The sequence below is a fragment of the Hipposideros armiger genome, unplaced genomic scaffold (assembly GCF_001890085.2).
Source record: "Hipposideros armiger isolate ML-2016 unplaced genomic scaffold, ASM189008v1 scaffold_338, whole genome shotgun sequence".
NCBI lineage: Eukaryota > Metazoa > Chordata > Mammalia > Chiroptera > Hipposideridae > Hipposideros > Hipposideros armiger.
Window position 1 is genome coordinate 550,290 of NW_017731688.1, and position 19,593 is coordinate 569,882.

General features: G+C 36.9%; 1 long non-coding RNA gene across 2 annotated transcripts in view; it reads left to right on the forward strand.

The window, feature by feature from the left end:
- LOC109392599 (uncharacterized) overlaps positions 1 to 19,160 on the forward strand; it is a 53,224-nt gene extending 34,064 nt beyond the window's left edge. Inside the window, exons 3-4 of one of the 2 annotated variants that reach the window (XR_002126090.1) lie at positions 17,832 to 17,886; positions 18,354 to 19,160. This is a non-coding gene — a long non-coding RNA (uncharacterized LOC109392599). The remainder of the gene's footprint in view (positions 1 to 17,831; positions 17,887 to 18,353) is intronic. The other variant, XR_002126089.1, reaches the window with a different exon arrangement.
- The last annotated feature ends 433 nt before the right edge of the window (positions 19,161 to 19,593 follow it).

The following is a 19,593-nucleotide window of genomic DNA, read 5'->3' on the forward strand; positions in this document are numbered from 1 at the left end:
ACAAAGACTGCACACAGAACAAGCTGGCATCACAAGAAGAGTTTCCGTTTTGAAGAATGTATGCTATTGGGCTTACTAGATTTTTAAATGAGCAAACGCAAGGGTGCTCATTCAATGTATCTAGCCAATAGCCATATCTTGAACACCACTCATTTCCCTGAAGAAAAATTATTTCCAGTGCATTGTATGCTAATTAACAAACTTTCAGGTATTGACCAGAGTTATAAATTGGTGCTCCTCTGAAGTAGATTTTTCCATTAGAGTTCTCCAAATGCTAACGAAGTATCCCAGGAGTGTTAGTTCTGATTAGGGTACTTGAAATATTAATCAATAATACCTTAGTGATAGATAAAATTAACACACATACACATACACTCACACATATCATATTCTCTATTCTGATATGTTTTAAAGTAAATCACAGAAAACATAACAATTAGGGAACCACTCACACATGAAACAAATGACTAAGAATCCTGTCATCGCTGACCCCTCCGTCTCCATACCAATTTTGAGTGAATTGACAGGAGACTAAAAAATTAGTTTACTACTGGAACTAAGAGTGCCAGGCTCAGCCCTTTACTCTTTCCATGGAACTGATGGTATATGAAAAAAATTGTTTCTGGCACCTCCTATGATGACTTGAAATGTATTTGATCACAGAAACAAAGACAGTCTTGATATGGCTTAAAATGGATCTGTTGGTTTTCAATTTCTGGATCTTTATGAGTTACATAGGCATTGCAAGCCACTAAATAATTATCATGAAACCCAAATTATGTCCCTCCCCCTTTTCTTGCTCCTCCAAAAAAATTCATTTCAGATGCGTGTAAGTAGCAATGTAAAATTTACTGAATTTCACAAGATAAACTGAGGAGAGGGTTTAATGTCAAATATTCCAAGGTAAACACTCTTACATTCCTCATGAGATGGTTCTCTTCTTTCAGGACTCTCCTACCTCATATGATCTCCCCTCCCCTCAGAAGCTGCTCAGCTCCTGCCGATTCCTTCCCTTCTCGCCCAAAAGCAAAAGTGTTTCTTTTCTTTCATATACATAATATCACTACCAGTTTCTCTGAATCCTAGTTACCCATTGATAGTACAGGCCCCAAAGTCCTAGCCTCCACTAGGAATGCGTTTATCAAAACAGCAAATGTAGGTCTTTTCCTCTGGGGGATTTGTATGTCAGGAGCCTAGAAAAATAAAACTTAAGTTCCTCACATTGTTACAGCTATCCTTATAGAAAAAATAGATTGAGTTACGAACACTTGACGAATATATTTTTGGAACACAATGTATTCTTAACTTGGAGACTTCTTGAGTAATGGGAATAGGAAAAAATGCTCGGTAATTTTGGATGTTCTTCAAATATGATGGCTGTGGCTTCTAATGATGATATCTGGTATGGAACAAAAAGGTACAAGCTGTTCTGTCTCATCACATGCTAATCTGCAGTTATTTGCATGCAGAGTATTAACCTAAGAACAAATATCTAAAAATAATTGGGAGATTATAATAAACTTCCTAAAATAACTTTGTTGGAAAAAAAAAACATGAAAAATTTGACTCTAGTAATCGACTCTTCAACAGATGTAATCTGTCTCTCTGCATTCTTTTGGTGATCATATTTTCTAGGAAAAAAAAATCAGGACAAAGTTCATTTGCGATGCTGAAATAATATTGGTATAGGAGGCAGTTCAGGAGATGTTGGGATTCCTAGGACATTTCCATAATTTATGGGACAAGCAGTTCAGAATATTTGAAATTACTGTCTGCCTTAGTCCTGCAAATAGGTAGAGAACAGGGATCTATCTAAATATTATGATGTAAGAGCAGTACAAATTCCTAATTTCCTGAATCATCTTAATCTAGCATGGTCTTTTTCTTTTTTCTTTTTTTTTTTTTTTAGCTGAGCTATCCTGCCACCTGTTGGCAGCTCAGCAGCAGCTTAGCTCAGGCAGAAAATTGAACGGCTGTTGCTCAGAGCTCACACTCTTGAGCGAGCTCTTAACCAACTTAGCCACTCGGCTGGCCCTAGCATGGTCTTTCTTGACACCTGGATTAAAATTGCCATTACTTGAACATTGCTTTGGAGATATCATAAAGAAATCTATATTCTTCAGAAAAAAAGATTGTTAAAATGTTCACCATCTTATACTGCAAGGGAATGGAAGAAGATCCTTAATATTAATATAGGAATAGTTTGTGACTAGAAGAATGAGATCTTGGCCCAAAGAGAATGAAAAATTGAATTCCATAGTGAGAAAACACCTAGATTAGAATTCAGAAACTTTGCGCTCTGGTGCTGATTTTGATATTGACTTGACAAGTCATCTTGGATGACTCACTTCGTTATTGGCAGATACAATTTCTCCAACTGTGAAATGGGAATGATAGAAGTAACCTTTCTGACTTTACAGTGTTATGCTAAGGGTATAATACGTATGTTTTGAAAAATTTAGAAGTACTATAATAATATAAGGTATTACTATATTAAACAGGATGATAGAATTAAAATTAAGAAAAGAATATGGACAGCAGAAGGGAGCCTCATTTTAGGTTAGCTAGTGTTAACTACAAATATTGATAGTATAGAATGAAGATGCAAAGCAAGGAAAGAGGACAAAATGTCCAAAGTAATCCTACACTCTAAGATGGATTGCATGTCCCATGGAAAAGTTGGGGTAAGCCATGCTTAAAATGAACCTCACTGTTACCTGGAATTGCTGTGATCATAATGCAAGTGTAAATTGAGCAGGAAAAAATATATATGAACAAAAAAACAGTATAGCACCAAGAATTACAGATCCTATTTATTTGTATTTTCAAAGCCAAATTGTAATAAGAAAGAAGCACAACAGCTAATTTATTAGAGGATTTAAAAAAGGGTTTTTTTTGCTATGTTTCCCTAGAGTCTGCAGGAGATTGCTTTTAATGTGTTATGATATTATGCATGTCAATATCTGGTATGTATTTTCTATAATTTATTGAAGTAAATGTTTAATCTGAGAAAACTGACTTAAAGCACTATAAACCTAGGTTGGGACAATTCTGAGTGAAACACTTTTTAGAATCACTCAAATTCTTTTATCTGGTTATTAAAAAATTCACACAATGAGAGTTAACCATGTATGCTCAGGACTTTGTAGTAATACAATTAATGCCTCAGGACCAAGGAAAGCATGAAATCAATTGTGATAATTTTGACTTCTGGTCTGTAAGTTTATGGTATTTATCCTTCAAAATGTGCCTTGCCCATAGAGAGATAATAAGTGGTTTTGCGGGGGAACAATGTCCTAAATTTTCTCTATTACTTTAATTCCAATAATGAGTCTAAGATTTAGATGTAACTTGAAATATACTCCTGAGTCGCAAGGAAACATGTCCCATCTTTGTGTGGTTCTCGGCTCAGCATAAGTTTCACTCAAAGCTGGAAGTATAGACAATAAAGAGGAAGAAGAAGGAAGAGGAGGAGGAGGGCAAGGAAGGAGAAGGAGAAGAAAAGAAAAGAAGAAACAAGCAAACAAAAGGAACACCCCAGCTGCCTTTCATTTTCCCTTCTGTCTTCCATCCCAAAAGAAGACTCCAGGGAAGGCACACGACAAGAATAGACTATTCAGGACACTTGAGGTTTCACGTGTCAAAAACCGTATCTAATTAGCTTAGGCAAAAGGAAATTTATTGAAAGATTATTTGGTTATTTCATGTAATTAAGGAAAACAAACTACTAGGAAAGGAAGGAAGCAGCTGAGCTTCAGGAAACAAAGAGAATCAAATGGGGCTGCCATCTCTTCCATTTACTGTATTTGGCCATTCAACTTCGTCCTCCCCACAGTCTCATGCAGACCAGCTGCCTCCTTAATTAGGAAATATGGTCATCAAGAACAAACACGTTTAATATTCGACACCATCTATCATTTAAAAACTCTCTCGTGATGACTTGGTTTCAGACGACAAGGTCACGGGTGAAGGACTACGACTGACCCAGCATGGGTCAGGTACACCTGGCTTTGGCGCAATGGCCAGAGGTCAGGGTGATGTAAGAACCAAGCAGCGCTGATTGTTATCCCATGTCTGGAGTGCGGAGAGGAGTGGTTCCTGAAGGAAGGCGAGTGGGGAGAATAGTCATTCACCACAAGAAGGGGAGGGTAGAGAATATTATCAAGAGGACTAAATGATAAATACTCATTATAAAGAACAAATCAGGATTATCTGGGGGAAAATGTTATCTGTTGATAAATAAACAACTCTTCCTTAGACACTTATACCTTTTATTCCTGCCCCCTTCTAATTATATTCTGGTGGTGCTATTGGTGAATTTCCAGAATACACAGCTGCCAATTGTAAAAAGGATTTTGTTGTGAAAATTGACTTCTAAGGGATTTCAATCTGAGAATACATAGAATTAATGCTACTCGTGGTATTTGTTTTTCAGGTCAGTTTATAAAAGCAGAATCCATAATATGCCTAAATTATTATACTAACAGTCCATTTGAATGTCACCAAACGTCCATTAGAATATCTTTCTAAAGAGCCCAGCTTCCATGTACCATCAAATACATTTTATCTTTTAATGGGTTTGTACCGGGATCAGGCAACCAGGTCATGACAGGGTAAGAGAAGGCAGGAAAGCGAACTCTGCTGGGACTCCGAAGACCAGCGCTTTACCCATTCTCTGTTTTTTTTGCTGTAGTACGATTCAGAGAATATGGAATAAAAATCTGACAATCTGTGCTCTAGATTGAGTGACTGCTAGTTGCTATGGGACATCGGAAAACAGGCCTTAGTTTTCACATCTTGATATAAATCAGTGGTGATGGTGGTGTGTGTGTGTGTGTGTGTGTGTGTGTGTGTGTGTGTGTGTGCGCGTGCGTGCGCATTTATGTGTATTGGGAGGCAGGTACACCACCATTTAAAATCAATACTACCCTTTAAAGATCTTTCAACCATAAAAGGTCGTGCTTCTGTGATTGAGAAAAAGCACTTTTCCAGAGCACTATAGCTGGTTAAGGGAAGGCAGCTCTCTAGGCTAATAGTTATGGGGGAAGGAAAACCAGAAGGAAGTATAGCAGGAACAAAGCTTGTACAGGTCAAGGGGGGCCTGGACACTCTTTTTTTGAAGTTCCCTATACTAACAAATGAAGGAATGCCAAAACAGCACTGCAAAAATGATGGAATTGTCAGTATTTTCAGTTAACAAAACAAAATTTACAATGTGCCATAATTAAACTATTCCTAATTATGATATTTATATAAAAGAATAATTAATGGCACAATCCAGGTAGTTTGGTCCAGTAATCAGATGTATCTGTGAAGTTTTATGAGAGATACTTGAAGAAAATATTGTCAATAAATGTCTGCTATTGTATATAGGACCTCAATTGGTAATGATATAAAAAATCTAATTCATGGCCAGTTTTGCATAAGAGTCCATAGCCAAATGACCCTTTTTGCGTCTTCTGTGAGAGGTCCTGCTGCCTTGTGCAAGTTAATTAGAGGCTGATTCTAGTTAGTAAATTGGAAATTCTTTCTAGTGTATCAAATTGAAATGACAGTGCTGTTTATTCTCAATGATTTTATTTTATCTCTAAAAATATGATTGGTTATCTTATCTTACACACTGACACACACACACACACACACACACTCACACGAGGTCTGACAATCAAGTTTGCAAACTCATCCTAGAAAAAGTGCTACATACCTCATTGCTGAATATCACTATGGTCACCTTTGAAGTACTCCCCTTTGGAAGCTATGCACCAACCCCAGCACCTAGTCCACCCTTCAAAGCAATTCTGGAACTCTTTTTCTGGAATGGCCATCAGAGCTGTCATTGTATTACCCTTGTTGTACTGAATGTCATCAAAATGTCCTTCTTTCATTATTTCCTTTATCTTTGGGTAAAGAAAGAAGTCATTAGAGGCCAGATCAGGTGAGTAGGGAGGGTGTTCCAATACAGTTATTTGTTTACTGGCTAAAAACTCTCTCACAGACAGTGCCATGTGAGCTGTTGCATTGTCATAATGCAAGAGCCATGAATTGTTGGAGAATAGTTCAGGTCATCTAACTTTTTCACGCAGTCTTTTCAGCACTTCCAAATAGTAAACTTGGGTTAACTGTTTGTCCAGTTGGTACAAATTCATAACAAATAATCCCTCTGATATCAAAAAAGGATAGCAACATTGGTGCAACAAGTTCGGGAACTTAATTGTCACACGTGTGTGTGTGTGTGTGTGTGTGTGTGTTTTCTCAAAATAGTATATATTTTTCTTAAAATAGATTCTATTATTTGAGAGAGAAATAGAGTAAATATCTAAGAAAAGCTAGGTAGATTATATACACAGTAAGTTTGGGGAGCAAGTTGAAGTGATTTCAAATCCTTTGGGGTATGATAATTTATAAGCATACTTTAAGAGAACTCTTCCTCTCAAACTATGGATTTAAATAAAATTCAAAGTGGGTTTTTGAAAAACCTTACATTGAGTTTTATTAATAATTTCAGAAATTTTCTAGTACAAAAGTGGTTGTAAATTTTTGTATATGGAAGGCTGTGTATATACACTGAAGATTGTTTTCCCTTTCAAGAGAAAAATTTGGAAATTCAAAAGCCATGATTTTAGAGCAATTAATTTATAATGTCTGAGAGGGTTGGGAGGGTTACCTACTATTCCTAGGTAAGTGATACTCATGTGTTGAGAAACTAAGTATACCAGGCAAGTAAGCACTTTCCCCCCTAATTATTACATTTGAATTTATAGGTTAGAAATAACAGAAAAATTATCATTTTAAGCAAAATTTTATGTTAGTATATTTCCTCCTTCATGTAAACTATATAAAATTGCTATTCCTTGTAGAATTTGAGTATATAATTGCTCCTTTGCATCAAGTATTCTCAATAAAATCAACATTTTAAAAGAATAATGAGAAATAAAAGAAATGGTATCAGTTCAGCCAAGGAGAGTTTGTTAAAGATCTATGTAAAAAGAAGAGAGATTGTGATTTTGCATGTGGGCGAAAAGTAAACCAATCAAAGAAAGTAGGTCAGCAAGCTTCATGGCAAGGTAATGAATTACTATTATTTAAAGGGGTGGTCAGAGAGTAAAACTGCCTGTGAACAAAAATGCTTGAGAGAACAACGGTAAACTGAACAGAAAAGCAAGGTCAGAGCACAATAGTTGCAAGGCTCAGGGTGTGAACTCCATGTCCTTGGGTCAGCAGAGGATGAACAGCAGAACAATGTTGTCATTCGGAAGTTTCCTGGCAGCCAGCAAGCTGGTAATGAGAAGGCACCCAAGCTGGAGCCCTCCTCTGAGAAAGTAGAGGAAAACAGCCTTAGGATATGGAAAGAGAGAGCAGATTTTCAGACTAAATAACTATCAACGCATCAGGATTAGCACTTTCCAATTAAAAATAAAATAAAGTTACAAGAGAATCACTGAAGGGACCAAAATACTTAATCAAATTTATTTACATTACTTATGTTGTGAAAGCCATATGCCCAAATTAATGAACTGTTTGGTGATCAGAGCAACATTATATACTGGGGAAAGTACTATTTCTTGTTTCCATTTTTACTGCACGTTTTCTTCAGCTAGGTGAAATGTCAGAATCATAATTGCTAAGTGAGTCTAGATTGGTAATCTAAAATAGTATAGGAGACTGAGAATAAAAAACAAATTCCAAAACAAAAACACTGTACCGTTTTCTATTTATCATAGGAGATGTGACTTAAATTGATTGGGCAGAAGGTCCTTCATCTGAAAAAAAAAATTGATTAGGCTGAAAATTGTTTACAGTTTGAATAGGAAATATTTTCAATGAAAATGAGATTGAAGTCCGTCATTTTTTCACTTAAAATACACTGAGCATCTATGTGTTCAGACATTGTTCTAGGCTCTGCTGATCAGTCAGTGAATAAAATAATATATTGGCTCTGATTTCATGGTACTAGCATTCTATTGGGAAGGATATACCACAAGTCCGGAAATAAATAAATATAGCACCAAGGAGTGATAAGTGCTCTAAAGGAAGGCAAAAATAAGATAAATCATGGTAAGTGGGTATATAGTAAGGAAAAGAAACATGGGGTGTTAGATGGGATAGTCAGTGAAGACTTCTCTGAAATGACGACACCTGAGCACAGATCTGATGGTTCAAATGAGGTGAAGGAAAAAGGCATGTGGGTCCCTTGGTGGAAGAGGAATCCAGTGGAGGGAGCGGAGGAGGACAAGGTCCTGTGTATAAGGCCTGTGTGTAAAAGACCATGTAGCTAAGCAAGTGAGGAGAAGGTTGGAAGGAGATAAGGTCAGAAGTAGACAGGACCTAATCATGAAGGATCTTAAGGATTATGAGTCTGATGAGGTGCTGAAATTTTATTGTTAAGATAATGAGAAGTCACCAAAGGTTTTCATCAGAGGAGTGAAGTAATTTGATTTGTTTTTAAAAAGATTATGTTGTAAATTGTTTGGAGAATTAACTATGGAGTAGAAGGAGAGAAAGTGGGGAGACCAGTTAGAAGGTTATTGAGGACCTTTAGGTAGAGATCAGTGATGGACTGAACTGAGATGAGAGTGATGGAATTGATGAAAGATGATGAGATTTGTAATGCCCTTCTTTATCTCTGATGCCTTTTCTTGCTTTGAAGTCTATTCTGTCTGAAAGTAGTAGAGCTATTCTTGCTCTTTTTGATTAACATTAGCAAAGTACATTTTTCTCCACCCATTTACTCTTAATCTGTATGTCTGAATATTTAAATTTCTTGTAGACAATCTATAGTTGGGTCTTGTTTTTTGATCCACTTTCACAATCTCTGTCTTTTAATTGATGCATTTATACCACTGATGTTCAAAGTGATTATTGATATAAATTGGATCAATAAATACTATGTTTTCTATTTGTTGCCCTTGTTCTTTGTTAGTATTTTTTGTCTTTCACTTTTTTTTTTGACTTTTGTAGTTTTAGTTGAGCATTTTGTATCATTCCATTTTTTCTCCTTTCTTAGCATATTGATTATACATTTTTTTAAATGGCTGTCCTAGAATTTGCAATATTCATTTACAGCAAATCCAAGTTTACTTTCAAATAGCGCTATACCACTTCACAGGTAGTGTGAGTACCTTAAAATAACAAATTAATCCTATTCCTTTCTCCAGTCCCTTATATCATTGCTGTCATTTATTTTACTTATATATACAAGTAAGCATACGTAAGCATATATACATATAAAACATGTATACATTAGCATACATAATTGAATACACTGTTGCAATTATTATTTTTTAATTTTTGCCTGTTTGTTTTTTAAGATTTTTTTATTGGGGAATTGCCCGGGGGGGGGGAACAGCACTGGGGAATTGGGGAAGGGGATCAGACAAGTTGCTGTCCTTTTGTTCTTCAGTCTAGTTGTGGAGGACGTTGCTTCACTGGCCCATGTTGGTATTGTGATCATTCCCGGGTGAGGCAGATCATTCCCGGGTGAGGCACTCTTCCCGGGTGAGGCAGATCAGTTGCTGGCCTCTGGATGGCCACTCATGACGGCTCTTGGCAGCTCATGCTGGCTGCCTGCCACTCACGGTAGCTTATGGAAGCCCGCTGCAGCTCCACTGCAGCCTACGCCATCACCGGCGACTCACAGCAGCCCAGCTCCAGGTTGAGCTGTTGTTCACCATCTTAGCTGTAGAGGGCACAGCGTCACTGGCCCACATGTGGGATCCAAATAGGGGCCCTGCTGCTCAGAGCTGGTGTCCTAAGCCAGCTCTTAACCAACGCGCCACTCGGCCAGCCCTGCAACTATTATTTTAAACAACCACTATGTGTAAGATTAATTAAGAATAAGAAAAGTTAGTTTTAATTTTACCTTTACTTATTCCATTATTGATGCTCTTTCTTTATTTATGTAGATAGGAGTTTTGGAACTATATCATTTTCCTTCTATCTAAAGAACTTCTGTCAACATTTTTTTGCAGGGCAGGTCTACTGACAACAAATCCCCTCCATTTTTGTTTGTCTGAGAAAATCCTTATTTCTCCTTTACTTTTGAAGAGTAATTTCAGAAGGTACAGAATTCTGGGTTGGTGTTTTATTCTCTCTCAACATTTGTGGGACAGAATGACTTGAGGTGGGGTGGAATTGGGTATTTCTCTCCCCCTGGCAGGTTAGTCTCTGGTAAAACCACAGAAGTTTAGGCTGTGGTAAAATAGTTTCTCCTAAGAGACAAACCTTGTTAAGGAGAACAGAATTCTCTGTTTTTGAAAATGGCCACTGTCCCCATTCCCAGTCAGAAGCTGAGGAGATTTTTCTCAGATTTTTTATTGTGAGAAACGAATAGAGCTCCAGGAGGTAAAATTCACAAAAGTGTGAGGGTCTTATATGGCTGCTTCCTTCACCCAAGAGTTTTTAATGTCTTAGTCTTGTCCACAATGAGCCACCAGCCATTCATCAATTATAGTTTTAAGCTTTCCTACCCTGGCACTGGTTCCTGCATAGGCTTTGCTCCAGAAAGGGATGATTTGGTATGTGTTTCTCTGTATTCACTTGTCTGTCTCTCTATATTTTGGCAGTGGTTTGCCCTGGGACCTTATTTCTCTAATAGATCTAAGAGTTGTTATTTTTTTCAGCTTGTTCAGCTTTTTACTTGGTGTTAGAACAAAACTCTTAGGTAACTTTTAAGGGCTGCTTAAATCCCAGACCCTAGAGTGATTCTTTGAAAATGTAGATCAGATCATGTTGCTCTTTTACGTAAAAAAAAACACCAAAAACATTCTGCTGATGGCTCCCCAGAATAACAGCCCAAACCCTTATAATGTCCTATAAGGTCTTACATGGTCAGACGACTCCTCCCTGACTGCATTCATCTCTCTAATCATTTACTTCATTCCTGACACTCCAGGCTCATTGCTATTCTTTGACATGGCAAGTATGCTCCATACTTAAAACCTTTGCAATTTTTGTTCCATTTGCCTGGGATAGGTCTTCCAGATAGCTCCATGAGCTATCCTGAAGTCTAGTCAGGGTCTTTTCTGCTTTAGAGCAAGCTCTGTTGTTATCATAAGGTTTCTTGGTAAGGTTAGAATCAGAGCTGGATGGCTTGGTTATGTAGTTGGGCAAATACTGGCATCAGGCTATGGGTAGCCTGTAGTTACCATTGTTTCAATAGGAAAGTACCCTGCTTGGAAGACAAAGCCTTCCAAAATGCCAGCACAGGACATCCTCCTGTGGACATGCTTAGAAAACACAGATAGCATTTGTTTTTGTGCCTGTAAATGCAACTCATTATTTTATTTTTAGTGCTTTCAAGGCTAACCACTGACTTTTGCTGATTGATGCATTCTTTATTTTAGATATGCTATTGTGTTCAATCAATGGCAGTCAACTCTTGCGGGCTAGGGAGCCATTCTGTCTTTTTCTAAAGTGAAATTGCCCAACATCATTTAGCTCCATTATGTGTAGGCTTAAAAATTTAACTCTACTTCAGAGTTCATGAAGAACACATTAGCTTCTAAGAAAAAAGGGATATTAGAAGGGTACTTGACTGTAGAGGGCAAAAGAGGCACTCAGTCTATCAAAGTGATTCTCATCCTAGTCCAAGTAACAGGATCTTTGCAAAGTATATATATATATATATACTTATATATACTTATACAAAGTATATATATATATATATTTATACAAAGTATATATATATATATATATATATATATATATATATATATATATACTCAGACTGAGACTTACTGATAAAGATGTGGGCATTTTACATTTGGTAAGTGAGACTAGATTACTCTCCAAAGATTTTATTTAAATCCACACTTCTAACAATAGTATGTAAGTGTACTTCTTCCCCTATCTTCTTCTCATGATGTACTGCTAAATCTTTCACCAGGGCCTTACTCTTGGGCACCAGCTTTGGTAAAATATGATACATAAAAGTATACAAAAAATATATATTACTTATGAATATCAAATAAATATGCTGTCCCTAGTCTCATGTATTATGAAGAGAGAAGCATATTACACATTGATTCTCCTGAAGAGAAATGTTTCCTTAAGTAATAGGGAGTTAAGTGAAATGATCATGTATTTATTTGTAGTTTATCTTAACTGACCAGTCACCGTATTAGAACAGAGATTAACTGTGCTGTGTATACATAGTTTACTTCAAATAAAATAGAGAGGGATCGATTTAAAGTGAGTTCAGGACATGATATGTGTTTAGCTTTGGAATGAAATCAATGTCATTTGATCCCTGTGACCCTCAGTGAATTAATGCATGACTGTTCGTTAAAAATGAATGACAAGAAGATTAAACAAAATATATGTGAAAGTGTTTTGGGAAATGTAAAGCTCATTTTTAATCTAAGAGATGATGGGCCTTTATTGAGGAATTTTGCTGTACCATTTTATAGCTTGAATTATATTTCTCAAGTATATCTAGCATGATTATTTTTATAAAATTTGAAGGGTCAAAACACAAGGAACCATTAGAAAACTGACTTTCTAGGCCACTGACATCACTCTTTTGTATATAGTAGGCTTTCAGAAATTTAATGTATTTTGCAAATAGTTTTCTCATACAAATCAGATTTGCTCTGTCCCTTAATCTGACCAGGGCATTGCTCAATAAATGGCCGCCCAAATTGCTGTCTCTTGAGTGGGAGCTCTTCTTTCCCACATCAAAGCTCTCCAAACGCATTATTTGTTCTATGGGTTCGTAACACGTCTTCATTGAATTAGCTTCATTTTGTGCACACCATCACCCCTTGACCTACATTCCCATCTGAGTTATAGTTTTGTCTCTCTCATGCTGAAGACAAAGTGTGGGTGGTGCTTTATTATGTTTAATTCATATTGCTTGATGGCTACTATGTCTCATCTCCCAAGCTAGACCATGATATAATTTCTGTGTCTTCCAGAGTCCAGTCCCAGCTCTGAGCCCCGCAGAGAGAAAGACTGCTTCTTTTCTAATAACCTGAACATTATTTGTAACTTGGTTCTATTCTGGGAACTTTCCTGGTCAAGGTTAAATTCTACATCTCCTTGATTCCGAATTCTATTAACAACAACAACCAAAAAAACAAACAAACAAAAAAACACACCAATAACTGTAAAGTTAATCTAATCTATCAGTCATGTAATGTCTTTTGAAAGAATTTGATAATGAATAAGGCCTCATGATCTTGAGTCATCAAATTTTCATTCAGGCCTATGTAACTTTACAAACAACTATCACCCCAATAAACTTTAATTTAAAAAAAAAAATTCCTGGACCGCCCAAGTGGCTTGTTTGTTAAGAGTTGGCTTGGGATGCCAGCTCTGGGCAGAAGGACCCTGGTTCGGATCCCACATGAGGGCCAGTGATGCTGCGCCCTCTACAGCTAAGATGGTGAACAACAGCTCGACCTGGAGTTGGGCTGCCATGAGTCGCTGGCGCCGGTGTCAGCATAGGCTGCAGCCCCTTTTATTTAAAAAAAAAAAAAAGTTTCTTCAGGTTTTAACTTTTAAAAAGATCAATGACAGTGGAAAATGGAGTCCAGGTGGCTTAGATGAATAGCACTTAATAGAAATTAGGGGCCCTGGTTTGTGTCCTATCTCAGCCAGTGATTGCTGTGTGAATTTAAGCAAGTCACTTTGCTATCTGAAATTGTTCCTTTATCTTTAAACTCAAAAGATTAGACTGCGATTCATATTCACAACTATTTGTGGGTCAGAGATCCCTCTGAAATTCTGCTGAAAACTGTGGCTTTTCTTCCCCAGAAAAGCACAAATACAAGTATAAATAGAATTCCAAGAGGGGTCAGGGGATCTCTGTAATCCACCCACAAATTCCCTAGAGGGCTTTAGAATAATTTCAAAGGTCTAAAGTATGTGGTTGAAAAAAATGAATCCTTTTACATTTGCTACTCCCAATGCGAATTCGTTTTAAAATGTAGATTTGGGACACTTATGCCACTTGAAGTTATAATTACTTTTTGTAACATAGAGTACTGACAGCAGAGCAAGTTTTTCAGTAGAATGAAAAACAAAAGATCTCCTTTGTGGATTAATAGCATCTCAGGTGAGTGAGGTTGGCAGTCTACCCTGCTAATCAGTGCAGGATTTCTTTTATAACTCACCTCAGAGATTGAAATTTAGTTTTGATTTGAACACACACAGTAATGGGGAGCTCATTTACATGTTTATTGCTGAGCAAACATAAAGAGTTTAGGAATTTTCTTCTTTTCTTGAGCTCTGATTGGCCCCCACCACATAAATGTCAGCTATTAACCCTATTTCTGCTGTCAGGAGCTACATAAATAAATTTTATTTCTTTTTCCAGTCTTTTAGGAATTCTGTGGCAGCCTCTCTTAATTTTTTCTATGTTAAACATTCCAGTTTCACGTATAATTCTTCTAGAAAAGTGATTTTGTAAAACTACTTATAATCCCAATTACCTTTTTCAAAGGAACTCTTGAAACAGAAAGCTCAAAATTAGGCAGCATGATGCAGAAAAGGTCTGATCAACACATGATTAGAGAGCAGTTCCCTCTCTTAATGTCACTACCAAGAGCACCATTCCTAGAAACAGGTGACTTTACTAGGTCATGTTGAAATTGTGGTCACCTGAAACCTCTAAGTATAATCAATCTAGGGTGCCCTCATTCTCTATTTTTTAGAAGCAAAATAATCTTTCTAAAAACACAAATCGCTGTTGACCTCTCCCTTAATTGCTTAGGCCATCTTTCCAGCTCTTGGAAACCTTCTGAAATACTAACATTGTCATCCATTGTGTCATCTCTTCTTCCAAGTTTCGTGTCATCTACAAATGTAATAAACCTGCCTTGTTTTTCTCCAAATTTATTGAAAAACAAATTGACCTGAGGTTTGCCCAATATAAGCCTCACTCTATGGATTCATTATTCATAATTCTTCACGCAGTCACTTCACAACTTCATCCAGCTCACATTTAACCTCCTGATCTACAGAATGGACAAGAGTGTGAAGATTATATTCTCTTTGAAGGCAACGCATTTCTTTTCCTTACTTCTTTTACTCGGCCTACTTTCTTGCCTCAAACTCTATTTTTTTCTTTTTCCTTCCTTCACGTATTCATACTGCATGTCCTGGTCTTCTACATGATTTCCTTACCTGTGTGTCCATTTTGCTATGGAGAAAAGATCCTCCATTCGGTTTAGTGGGAGCCCTTTGTCTTCTGCCTGGGTGCAGGGCTGCCTGAGTCTGTGCTGGCCCCAGGAGGCCTCCTGCAATGCATGGAGAGTCAGTGCCTATGCAGGTGAGGAGTTTTGCCACGTGCTCATTAGCACTTGGCAGAGGAGGCTCTGAGAATTTCATCAACACCCCCAGACCAAGTCATTTTCCTCCACCTCCAGATTACTCAAATATCAAACGAAGGTTCAAAGAAAATTTAAATATTAAGTGTATGTGTGTTTGGAGCTAGGTAGGAGGTGGGAAGTGGGGAGAAAGAGATGATTAGACAGCCCTCACAGACTTCACACTTTAATTTTAGCATTATTGTACCTACAACCAAGTAAATATTGCTGATAGGGAAAAAAAATCAAAACACAAGTTAACCAACCACCCATTATCCAATGGAAAGATAACATTCATGTAAACTGCTTTGGGAGCCAAAGAATTTGTGGTGCTGTAGAGATGTTCTGCAGAACAGCTCTGTGATATGTCACCAGCTCCTGCCTCATCAAAACCTTTCCCCTGGAAATATTAGTCACACTCAAATAAGCCTAAGAAAGGCACCTTCCAATGTTTGCCCAAGTGGGTGATTTTACTTTAAAAAAGGCTTTCCCCATATAACGTTGTGACCATTACTATTATAAAATAAATCAAATGTGGATCAGGATAAGCAAGTGAACTTATGCTCAAGTATGGGAAGTTGATTAATAGTTGATTAATGGTTTAATAAGTTGGACATTTTGGTTACCAATTTTTTAAAACATTTAACCAACCCCTCATATAGAAAAAGTAATGTTGGCATTAAGTTATTAACCCTAATGTAAAGAAAATTTTCTTGAACGCAACTTTATTACTCTATAGTCACCTTGTGAATGAAAGAGATGAACTCTGGGGGCGGTAGAATCTTTGCAAACCCAGGGAGGTACAGACAACCCCAGCTCAGGAAGCAAAGTGCCAGACAGCTGACTGATTACAGTGCTTTACTATTTCAGAGGGAATCCCAAGGTCATCTGAGCCACATTAATAGGTACTGTAGACTGTGATAAATCCTAGCAAACGTTAGGAAAGCCTACGTCAGCATCTAAAAAGGTAAAGGTAAAAATAAGTTGGGGTCCGGCTGAGTGGCTCAGTTGGTTAAGAGCTCGCTGAAGAGTGCGAGCTCTGAGCAACAGCGGTTCGATGCCGGGCCTGAGATGAGCTGCTGCTGAGCTGCCTACAGGTGACAGGATGGCTAAGGTAAAAAAATAAATAAGTAAATAAGTTGGAGTCTCCTAACAACAGAATTTTGACTCATTCACTCATTCAGTCAGTCAGTCGATTAATCAGTATATACTGAGGGACTATGATGTGTCAGGACTTCTTTTAAAACTACATTACCCTTATTACCTAGAACAATTCACTTATCTTCTTGGAGTTTGAATTTTACCATCCAGGTATTTATCTCGTGGAGTTGTTTTGAGGCTTGAGGTTAGTAACTCAGGTGTGTAAGACTCTAGCCGAGTGATTCATTGGATGCTCTTTGAACTCCTTTCCCTTCTCCTTAGCATTTAGACCTCTTTTTTCCCCCATGTAATTTATAATAATATAAAATAAGCTTCATTTGTTAATAACAACTGTCTCTCTACAGTCTTGGGTCAACAGGAATTGTGAGTGATGTGTGTTTGCAGATCAAATTAAAGTTTTTAAATATTATTACAACTGATCAAATATTTTTGCAAGATAATCCACCAAGCCCAAGGATGTCATTCTTTGCCAAATAGCACTCTGAGGCTTGCTAACTGCAGTACATACAAATCCACACTTCTTTTTTTTGCGTTTCTTTGTTTCACAGCAAACATGAGCAGTGATTTCCTTTCGTTTTTCAGTGCTAATTGGTACGTTTTTCAATAATACTTAGAAAAATCTCATAAACCAGTTTTATAAAATATGTATATAATTTCCCATATTAAGCATCCTTTTATGCATAGAATGACAGCTAGTATGATGTTTTAACAGAACAGTTGCCTTCTGATTTATACTCCAAATTTAAATTAATTTTCAAAAAAAATCCACGTATACATTATTGTGGAATGGCCAAAGACATATACCAAATTGTTTGTTACTCCATTAATTCCATCAACCATTTACACAATAAATATTCATGAGCACCTACTATTCCCCAGGCACTGTGCCTGGGACCACAAAGTGAAACTATGTAATCCTGACATCAAGAAGTTGGCTCTAATGAGAAAGATATGTAAGCAAACGCAGCTCTAAAAGGTAATTGATACAAGAAAAAGTCATCTAAGAGTAGTGGAGAAATATGAGAAAGATCTAGGTAAGTCTACTGGGGAATTAGGGAAACTTCTAATTCTGAGAAACCAAGAAACCAAGCTGAGACCAGAAAAATGCGTAGGAAATTATCAGGTGGGTGAATAGGAAGACGCTATTTGTCAGTGAGAATAGAAGAAAAGCATGGAGGCTTGAGGGAGCCTGGGGTGATCAGGGGATGTGCAAGAGTAGGTTGTATTATTAAAGAGTAAATTAATGTAAAAGGCAGAAGCAGGAAGGGCTGGTGAGAAACTGAGGCCAATAGGGAAGGAGAGGCCAGGTCCTATCAGCCTGTACAGCAGGCAAAGGTGTGCCCATGTTTTTTCTCTCTGTAGGTGGTGGGGGAAGTAATTGAAGAATTTTGAATACAGAAGTTTCATAATCAAATGGGTATGTTCCTATTCTTAATAACAATATTGTGATTCTTTTGTTGTTAACAAGTTACAGAAATGGCAAACACAAGCACTTTGTTCTTAGGGGTTTCAATGGTTCTCATTGTAATACAGTTCAAGGATGCCAAAAGAAATATTTGAACTAAATGATATATCAGAATTACAATAAGAGCCTGTGAGCTGATTTTTAGTTAACAGGTTTTTAACAGGCTGTGTGATGCCATTCTTAATGGAGAAGATGAAATTACAAAAGATAGTCCATCTCTAATGGAAATTTGGCTGGGTGTGTTTTTATTCCTCAGCGAATGAAAAGGTTTATATAGGATTAGATCGTTGCGATTCTTGGGGAAAATACATATACACCCGGGAAAACCTTCCACTCATTTTCTTTATCTCTTGCAGGAAAGCAGTGAATCTGCTAGAAATAAATTTCACTCAACTTGAGCATAACTTTTATAATTTCAGGGGTTAAGCATCTGAAAGGCCAGAATGAATCAGTATTCCCTGAAGAAGAAGAAGGCGTAAACGAAAGAGAAGAGCAGTAGGACCATTAATTACGGGTCTGCAGCAAGAAGGCTTCTTGGGACTAACTGAACTATTAACTTTTCTGGATATCCCACGGAATGCCACTGCTCGACTTCCAGAAGTGTGCTCCATCTCTGCTCTCCACACTCGTCCAGTAGTAATAATACACCTCCTGGGAAGGCTTCTTGATTGAACTTTAGAACTAAGTACAGATTGTCCCATATCACTTACAAATAAAGAACAAGCATTTATTTTACAGTGATTTTTCTTTTTAATGACATAGAAATTTGCAAACATGTGAGTGTTCTAACTTTAACACTGCCAAGCTTAATCGCTGATGTTCTGTTGATACAGTTTGCCTTCTAAGGTCAAATGTAAATAGCATCAATTTAAGAGTAAAAAATAAATATTAAACACATCTAGACATGAATGTGTGTCTGGGTTTAACTTAAGGAGGAATATTTAGTGAAACTTTTAAGATCTGTATTTATCATGTTTCTGTATACAGAATTGTACACAGTATTTATTTCAAAATGATGAAGAGATGCTAGATTTCTTGATTCAAAAGACCATAATATGTTAGTCTTGAGATATTTAACATCTTTTTTCCTTCAACAATACGTTAATGGTTAAAGAACCACAGAATTCTCTTCATTTCCTAAATTGTAAGAGAGTGATTTCCCAGCATTTCTACTAGTTATTAAGAAAGAAAAATGCTAAATCTAAAATAAAAAATGCAAAATTTCACCTGCAACTGTTTTTTTGGCGATTATTTGTGATATGAGCTATTTCCTATTGCATTTTAATGAATCATTGGCATTTTATAAATCTTCTACTACCATATAATAAGGAATTCTATTAATTCATGCCTATAGTCATTCATTAATTCAACAACTAGTTTTTATGAGTTTATATCAAGGAAGGCACTTTGCTGAGGGTTATGCAAATAAAGGAAAGATAAATTATCCCCTATAGAATTGGCAGAGATAATAAAGCATTAATATAAAGCAAGGTTTCTAAGACAGTACATATTTATTAAATATAGCTTTTGATAATTCAAAGTTCTGGCCTCCTGAACAATGTTAATTATTTATGGCATGTCAATGTAAAAATTTAGTGGGGATGCAGGAATGCCCAGTTTGGTTCCCACATTGATGATATTAGCAAGGTTCAAATGTTT